Consider the following 9,542-nt stretch of genomic DNA (forward strand, 5'->3'; position numbering starts at 1 on the left):
CTTCCTCATAGCTTTCGAATGGTATAAAAATCAGGTCAGTTAAACTTCTGTAGTGAGAGATATGCTAGAAAAACTAAAACATATGCAAACTGAGACTGTTTCTCACCGCAGCGAGAAACTTGTTGCCATGCTGGCTACCTTGCTTGATTTTGACCTATTTTTCACCCATTTAACTTCATAGATTGATCATGGATTTTTGCAACACTATGTGGTTATTAATCAAAGTTTGAAATGAGGGGTTTTTAGTATGAAATTCAATCAATTGCATTGTTTTTGAATCAAGTGCATCATGATTTCCAAATTTTTCCTATCGATTGCTTGTTCCCTTCTTATGTTCACTCACTGAGTTTTATACTCACGTTTTTAAAGTTCATGTTTTCATATTTAGAGGCAGTTGGGACCTAGATTGAGTTGTCCACGTATGCTCGCCTTCTTGGTAAGTACTATGGTATTTCAGTAGCTATACCTTCACCCACGGTCACTTCGCTAACGGTCAAGGGTCTGTTACCTATGAACACGCATATGTAATGTAATCTGCTTGTATCCATGTTATAAGTCAAATATGTATATTTGATTACTGATGCCACTAGGAGTTGGCAAATGAGTGACATTATTTTGACATAATAAAATTGTAAATATTGGGTCACTGTAAAATGTTACTAAAATATTTTTAGTAGAGACTTATAATATGTGGTTTTAGAAATGATGGTTGGGAATGATGATCGAGATTGCATAAAAAAGCTTGCTTGGGCTTAGTGGGCTATGCCCATTAGGCCCATGCGCCGGTCATGGCTCAAGATTTGGGTTGTGACAAAGGTGGTATTAGAGCCCTAGGTTTAGTAGAGCCCTAAGAATCCTTATGTCTATTAGCGGAGTTGTCAGAGTTAATGTAGAGTCCTGTCTATGGTTTGTGACTGCAACACAAGTCATAGACAAGAAGCTATATGAACTCATATTCCTAGTAACCTATCATTTTGCTATCGTCATGTAAAGGGCATAAATGGTATCGTTGCTCGAGTTTGAGATGACACTCGAGACATAAACCATTATTGGAAAGATTTTTAAGCAAATGCTCCTAATGAAAGGTCAATATAATGATATATTACTCCGACTAAGGATGGAGGAAGGTGAAGCTGGACTGTTAGGTTCGTAATAATTTATTCATTTGGTGGAATTGATCGCTAAAGTAATTCGTAAATCAAACTCAACTATAGAACTCCATATGGCATTTAGACTAGATTCAACATCTCTCAGTCATTTAACTTCAAGCTATCAAATCCACAACTAGTCCTTTAATCCTTTGACTTCACGCACGGCATAACAAAGTTCACGCTCCTCCTTAGAGAAAATTTGTTTACCAACCTCTCACTTGATGACTACAGATCAATTATAATAGTCACTGAATTTCACCCTTAAGCTAATTCATGTACTTATAACTATAAACCATAATAATTCAAATTGAACCTTGGGATCTTGCAATTACTTAATTGAAATCAAGACCATCTCCATCTAAGCTTCTATGCACATAGTCGACACTTATACGCTTACAAAATATTTCAAAAGCCCACACCATTTCTATAGGGGCATGACAAGCTCATTTAACATAGTGCACTTACCTTCATGCACATAAACATCAGTTTACACCTTCCTCAATACTTAGATCTATACATTCCAAGTAAATTACAACCATCACTATTCATTCCAATCAAAGTGCACCCTTTATTACCATTATCGTACGTGTTCCTTTATATTGACCTTAATAATGATCCAATGTCATCCAATTTCTTCCCATTGACAATTATAGGCTTAAATTATAACTCCACTGAATGAATAAGTCATTACCGACCTATTAGTCCAACTCCAATTTCCTCCATCTTTAATCGGAGGGATTTGTTATTGCATTAACCTTTCATTAGAAGCATTTGCTTAAAATCTTTCCAACAATAGCTTGTGTCTCGTGTGGCCTCTCAAATCCAGACAACGGCACCGCTCATGACCTTTGCATAATGTTAGCAAGAGGGTAGGTTACTAGGAATAGGAGTTCATATAGCCTTCTATCTATGAATTGTGCTGCAGTCATAAACCATAAACAAGACTCTACGTTAACTCTGACAACTCTACTAACTAACACGAGAATCCCTAGAACTTGACTAATCTTAGAGCTCTAATACCACCTTTGTCACAGCCCAAATTTTAGGTTATGACCGACGCATGGGCTTAGAGGGTATAGCCCACTAGGCCCAAGCAAGCCTCTTTATGGGATCCTGTTCCTCATTCCATCCATCATCTTTTAAACTGTCACGACCCAAATTCTGGGCCATTACTGACGCATGGACCCAATGGGCATAGCCCACCAAGCCCAAGCAAGCCTATTTATATAATCCTACTCATCATTCCATCAACTATTCTTAAAGTCACCTCTCATACTTTCAACCTATAAGTACCTAATTAATGTGCTATAGTAATCAAAAATTGCATTTCACATTAACCCAAAATAATGTTAACCATTGCCAACTCGTGGTGGCATTACCAATCACAATATACATACCTTGTCTAAGACACCTATCTTAATACTTTACATCACATGAACGTATTCACAAACAAAATGACTCTTGACTTTTAGTAGAGTGACCTTTATGAAGGTTCAGCTATTAAATGCCGAGATACCTACCTAGGAGACGAATCTACATGAACACCTCGACCTAGGTTCTGACTGCTTCTTGATCTGAAAACATGAAGTTAAAAACAGTGAGTACAAACTCAGTGAGTGAACATAAGAAGGGAATAAGCAATGATAAGGGAGGTTTGAAAATCATGATGCACTTATTTAAAAACAAGGCAATTTAGTTCAAGTTCTTAATAAAACCCCTCTATTAAACCTTTGTCTATTAAATCATTTAATAATGAAGGAATCATGTTCAACATGAAATCGGAAAGAGAGAAAATTTCCTGCAATTATCCAAGCAAGGCAGCATAATAGACAGATTCTTGCTGCAGAGGAAAGGCATTCTCGTTGCAACGTATTTTAGGTACATACAATCATCTGTACAAGGGTTCCTCTCAACTGCACAAGGGTTTCTCTCAATTGCACAAGGGTTTCTCGTTAAAACCTCTCATTTCAAACTAGATAAATTAATCCTTTGACATTGGAAATTCATGATCAACCATGATGTTAAAGAAGTGGAAAATATGGCAGAAATTAACAATGCAAACATACAACCCAATCACAAATATTTTAATAAACTTTCTATAACATACATATATACATATACATACTTCAGCATGCATATCATCGCCGCCTCACCCAGCTCATGTGCAACCCCCACATTGTGCACATAGCTGGAGTCATCGTGTGCACCCTCACATCGCGCACAATTGTGTCATCCTCCACACTCCCACACCATGTCATTACCAACATGTGCATCCCCCACATCTCACACATGCACGATTATATTCATTACACAATATTATCTACCAATGTACTATACAGATATATATATCAACATATAAAGGGATTTCACAAATTCATTACAATCACATTTCACAACGCAAGGAGAACATTTCGTTAAAGGCTTGTTCCCCGTATGCAATTTGAAGAAAAGACAATTTAAACAATTCAAGTCATTCGATCAAATGTTTATACATCTACCTAAAACCTTTTAGTGTAGGTTCACTCACAGATATTTGTTGAATCTTTAATTGACTCTAACTTCGATTATTGCTTCAAACGGACATGTGAGGCCTTGTTGGAACCTATCAGACACAATATAACCATAAAAAATATAACAGCCCACAATTCTAATTATTAGACATCTCTAACCACCTAAAATTAACCCTAACTCATCTTTTACCTTGGTGGACTTATAGTTGAACTCCTTTTCAAGAGTTTTCAAGCTACTATGGCAAGTTTCTCTTTCTCTCTCTAAAGCTTCCAACTAGTGAGACAAAGTGCTGAACAAAGACTTTTTAAGGGTTTTAAGTTGAGAGAGTGAAAGAGCACAAAAGGTTCTATGAAAAAGTGTTCAAAAGCATGAAAATTGAAGCTAAAAAGAGAGAGAGTTATGGAAGCTTTAAGGGAGGCTTCCATGGAAGATGAAGAAATGTGAGATGGGAGGAAGAAAAGCAAGAAGCTACTGGAAAAATGAGGAAGTTGCTGGAGAAATGAGATATTTATAGCCTAAGCTTATCCAAACTTCATTTAAATTACGAAAATGCCCTTAACAAGTTGGCTTTGTCTTCCTCCAATCCTTTATGCAATCGTTTTATTCTTTTGACACTGAGATAAAGTCCATAATAGTCTAGAAATACTCGGGTTCACGAAAACTTAAAAATTTTGACTCGAGATGAAAAATGACCATTTTGCCACTACCTTGGAAATCATCATTATTTCTATTTCCTTCATCATTTTATCTTTATTTTCATCATTCATTTATGTCTTAGGCCTACTTAGTCCTTAATAATATTAGAAAACCCACTTTTAAGAGCTCATAAGGAAAATGACCAAACTACCCTTACTCTACATCATAGGGTCTATCTCCGCTACATGTTTGTGAAGGTCGAGGTCTCACATGTATTTGGATGTATTTCTAGAGGAATTGCCTGGATTGCCTATTGAGAGGGAGATTGAATTTTGCATTGACTTGATTTTGACTATACAGCCAATTTCCATACTTCTTTATTGAATGGCACCATTTGAGTTAAAGGAACGAAAAAGGCAATTAGAGAACTTATTAAATAAGGGTTTTATTTTTCCAAATGTGTCACTTTGGGGAGCTCTAGTGCTACTCATGAAGATGAAAGATGGTAGCCTTCGGTTGACTATCGACAATTGAATAAGGTCATTGTGAAGAACAAATATCCATTCCTGCGGATTGATGATTTGTTTGATCAGTTGCAAGAAGCCGTATGCTTCTTTAAGATTGATCTACACTTGGGGTATCACCAGTTGAGAATAAAGGAGTGTGACATACCCAAGATAGCATTTTGAACACGATATGGACATTATGAGTTTTTAGTGATGTCATTTGGACTCACTAATGCACCTACGATGTTTTTGGATTTGATGAATACGGTCTTCAAGGCATATTTGGATAAATTAGTGGTTGTGTCCATAGACGACATATTGCTGTAATCTAAAAGTCTGAAGGAACACACACAATATCTAAGAATTGTGCTACATACCCTAAAAGATCATAGTTTGTATGCTAAGTTTCCAAAATGTGAGTTTTGGTTGAGTAAAGTTAATTTCTTAGAACATGTCATGTTTGAACAAGGGGTGCAAATAACTCTCAACAAGGTAGAAACTATGGAGAATTGGCTAAAGCCAACATCTATAACAGAAGTTAGAATTTTTGTAGGCTTAGATGAATATTACAAACAGTTTGTGCAAGATTTTTCTAAGATCGCATCTTCTTTGACATGACTGACTTAGAAAGGACTCAAGTTCAACTAGTCTAAGGTTTGTGAGGCTAGTTTCTAGAGGCTTAAAGCTTGCCTCATTTCTACTCTTGTGTTAAGCCTACAGTGTGGATTTGGAGGCTACATGTGTATTACGACGCATCACAGGTTGGATTTGGTTACGTGTTGATGCAACACGGGAAGGTTATAGCTTACGCCTCATGACAATTAAATAGGCATGAGTCAAATTATCCTACACACGATCTAAAGATGGTAGTGATCATATTTGCCTTAAAGATTTGGAGACATTATTTGTATGCAAAGACTTGCAAAATATATACAAACCACAAGAGCTTGAAGTATATATTTCAACAGAGGGATTTGAATTTAAGGTAGTGTAGGTGGTTAGAGTTATTAAAAGATTATAACTACACCATACTTTACCATCCCGACAAGGTGAATGTGGTAGTAAATGCTCTGAGTCGAAAATCCATGGGGAGTTTGGCACATGTGACTATGGAGAAACTATCTTTGGTGCAGAGTTTATATGATCTAGGAAATATGGGAGTGCATTTGGAGATTAATCACTTGAATGTCCTGTTCGTGCGCTTTAGAGTTTGACCAATGGTATTAGATCGGATTAAGAATGCCTACGATCAAAATGAAAATTTGGTGAAAATATTTGGAGATATGGGTGAAGATAAAGCTTGAGACTTTGTGTACAGCACAAATGGTTTAATTAGATATAGATCACAAGTTTACATGCCGTATATGGACAATTTGAGAAATAAGATTTTGGAAGAGGTGCATATGGCTACCTATGCGATACACCTTGAAGCCACTAAGATGTATCATGATTTGAAATTTGTGTATTGGTAGCTAGGATTAGAGAGAGATGTGGTCGAATATGTCTTTAAGTGTTTGACCTGCCAGTAAGTGACAATAGAGCATCAGAAACCATCGAGACTGCTACAATTGTTACCAATACCCAAGTAGAAGTGGGAACATGTAGCCATGGACTTCATGACGGGTATTTGGGTGATAATTGATCGGCTAACTAAGTTAGCTCACCTTTTGCTGATCAAGATTAAGTTTAGAATAGCTTGGTATGCATAAATTTACATTAATGAGATTGTGAAGCTACATGGTGTCTTGGTAACGATAGTGTCTGACAAAGGATCGTAGTTTATGAGCCAATTTTGGAGGAAATTACAAGAGGCCTTGGGCATAAGATTGGATTTCAGTACGGCTTTCCACCAACAAACGAATACCCAATTTGAGTGCACCATCGAGACGCTTGAGGATATGTTGAACGAGATTGTGATCGACTTTGGAGTTTCATGGAACTATCATTTGCCTTTGGCCAAGTTTGCTTATAACAATAACTATCAAGCCACGATTGGTATGGCTCCGCACGAGGCTTTGTATGGGTTAAGATGTAGATCGCCTATTGGTTGGTTTGAACTTGGAGAACAAAGCTCTTAGGGTCAAAGATGGTCCAAGAAACGGAGCAATGCATCTAGGTGATATGAAGAAAGATGTTAATGGCTCAAAGTCACCAGAAATCTTATGTTGATAATAGGAGAAAACCTTTAGAGTTTGAAGTTGGTGACTATGTATTTTTGAAAATCTTGCAATCAAAAGGGTAAAAATATTTAGGAAGAAAGGGAAATTAACCCCTAGGTACATCAAACCTTTTGAGGTACTAAGGTTTTTGGGTGCAGTTGCTTATCATTTGGCATTACCGCCTAATTTGTCCGATGTTCATCCAGTATTTTTGGAAATCCAATTCATCTCTCCTCTTAGATATTTTCCTCATTATTATTGAGTTAACACATTCCGAACAATTGGTATCAAAGCTTTGGTCGAAAGTGTGTAGGTTTAACGAACTTTGAGTAAAGATCCTTGTTAACTCAAAGATGGCCATTAGCTTCATAACAGTGACTCATTATGACAAGGCCAAAAAAAGATGAGGAATCAAGTGTGCATTAGCAAGGAGGAACAAATTCTTGAAAATTGAAAGTTCTCTCTGCACACAAAATGAAAATGTTTGGATTTTATTACAAAAATCTCTTTGTGCTTAAAATTTTAAGAATTTTGCTTGATTCCTTGAGATTAATTAGTTTAGCTTGATTTCTAAAGTTCTTTGTATTTAATTGAAAATTCTTTGGTTGATTATTCTTGTTTAAAGATTAAGTGCGTAACCTCTTTGAAATTTATTGATAAATTTTGATTATGCAAAATTAATTTAAATGTGATAAAAGTTATAAATTTCCACATGATTTGTGAAATTGTTTTCGAGTCATTTCCTTAGGGAAAATGACTTTTAAGCATTTAAGCATAAAAGGTTTGATGTTGATGACATGATGGCAATATGTGTCACGACCCGAATTCTGGGCCATGACCGGCACATGGGCCTAATGGACGTAGCTTACTAAGCCCAAGTAAGCCTATTTATATAACCTGTCCATCATTCCATCATAAGTTATTAAAGTCACATTCATAACTTCAATTCAAAATAATGCTAACCATTTCCATCTCGTAGTGGCATTTGTGATCAAATATACATACATTGTCTAAAACATATATCTTAATAATTTACATTAGGTTTGTCTATACACAACAAAAAATGACTCTAGGCTTTCAGCGGAGTGACCAAGGTGAAGGTGCGGCTACGGTATGCCAAGATACCTACCAAGGATACGAATCTATGAGGACACCTCAACCTAGTTACTAACTGCCTCTTGATCTAAAAACATGAAGTTGAAAAATGGTGAGTAAAAACCTAGTGAGTGAACAAAGAAAGGGAACAAGCAAACAATAAGGATAGTTTAAAGAAATCAAGATGCATTTATTTTCAAAAAAAATAATGCAATTGAGTTTAGTTCTTATTAAATCCCCTCATTAAACCCTTAATGAGTTAATCACTTGACGAAAAAGTCCATGCACAACAAAGGATTTGAAGAGTGAAAACTTTAATAGTATTCAAGCAAGTCAAGTCAAGTAAAATGACGTGCTGCAACGAGAATGCCTTTTCGCTGTAGTGAAATTTGGCTCAAATTATCAACTGGCCGATGGTTTCTTAGGTTGCCAAGGGTTTCTCACCAAACCCCTTCATTTCAAACTTAATTAATTAATTCCTTGATGTTGGAAGTCCATGCTCAACCATGATGTGAAAGAAATGGAAAATGTGGCAAAAACCAACAAGGTAGCATGATAGACAGAAAGTTTCTCGCTGCAGCGAGATTCAGGCAGCCAAAACAGAAAGTTTCTCATTGTAGCGAGAATGGATTCTTTTTGCAGTGAGTTACAGGCAGCAGAAACAAAATGTTTCTTGCTGTAGTGAGGAGCTTCAGCAACTTTCTCGCTGCAGCGAGAATCAAGCCAATGTAACCCTCCAAACCCGAGAGTTTTTCGCTGTAGCAAGAATGAATCTCACTGCAAGGAGAAACAGAACATCAACAACAAATTTTCATTCTCTCAAGGAAAAGCCATTCAGCTGGAAAGACAAAATCAACTTGAACATGCTTAGAATTTCTCAAGGTCTAACATACAAGATTCACATGTATTACAACCATATACCATACTCATGAACTTTCTATAACACACATATTTATATATATATATATATATATACACATCATCATTTATACCATCCCACCATCATCAGCTCATGTGCACTTCCCACTCGCACATAGCTGGGTCATCATCAGCTCATGTGCACTCCACATCGCACATAGCTAGGCCATCATCAGCTCATGTGCACTCCCACATGCACATAGCTGGGTCATCATTATCTCATAAAAAAAAACATCCAATGCATATTATACATATCAACATATTGTGATAACACGTGAACTATTATATCGCACACTTTCACAAGACAGAAACATTCACCAAAGGCTTGTTCCCTAGGTAGATTTTTAAGGAAAAGTTGGATAAAATCATTCAAATGTTTTATGTAAATACATTCACATTCCCAAAATAATTTTGAAATGCAAGTTCACTCACTAGTATTAGTTAAATCTTTACTCAACTCCAACTTCCTCTAATGGTCCAAATGGAGTGGTGGGGCTCCGTTGGAACCTATCATCACATTAGCATCATCACCATCAACCCAACTTGGCATTAATACTATTCCAAAG

Source organism: Theobroma cacao, chromosome 4 (assembly GCF_000208745.1).
Source record: "Theobroma cacao cultivar B97-61/B2 chromosome 4, Criollo_cocoa_genome_V2, whole genome shotgun sequence".
NCBI classification, from domain to species: domain Eukaryota; kingdom Viridiplantae; phylum Streptophyta; class Magnoliopsida; order Malvales; family Malvaceae; genus Theobroma; species Theobroma cacao.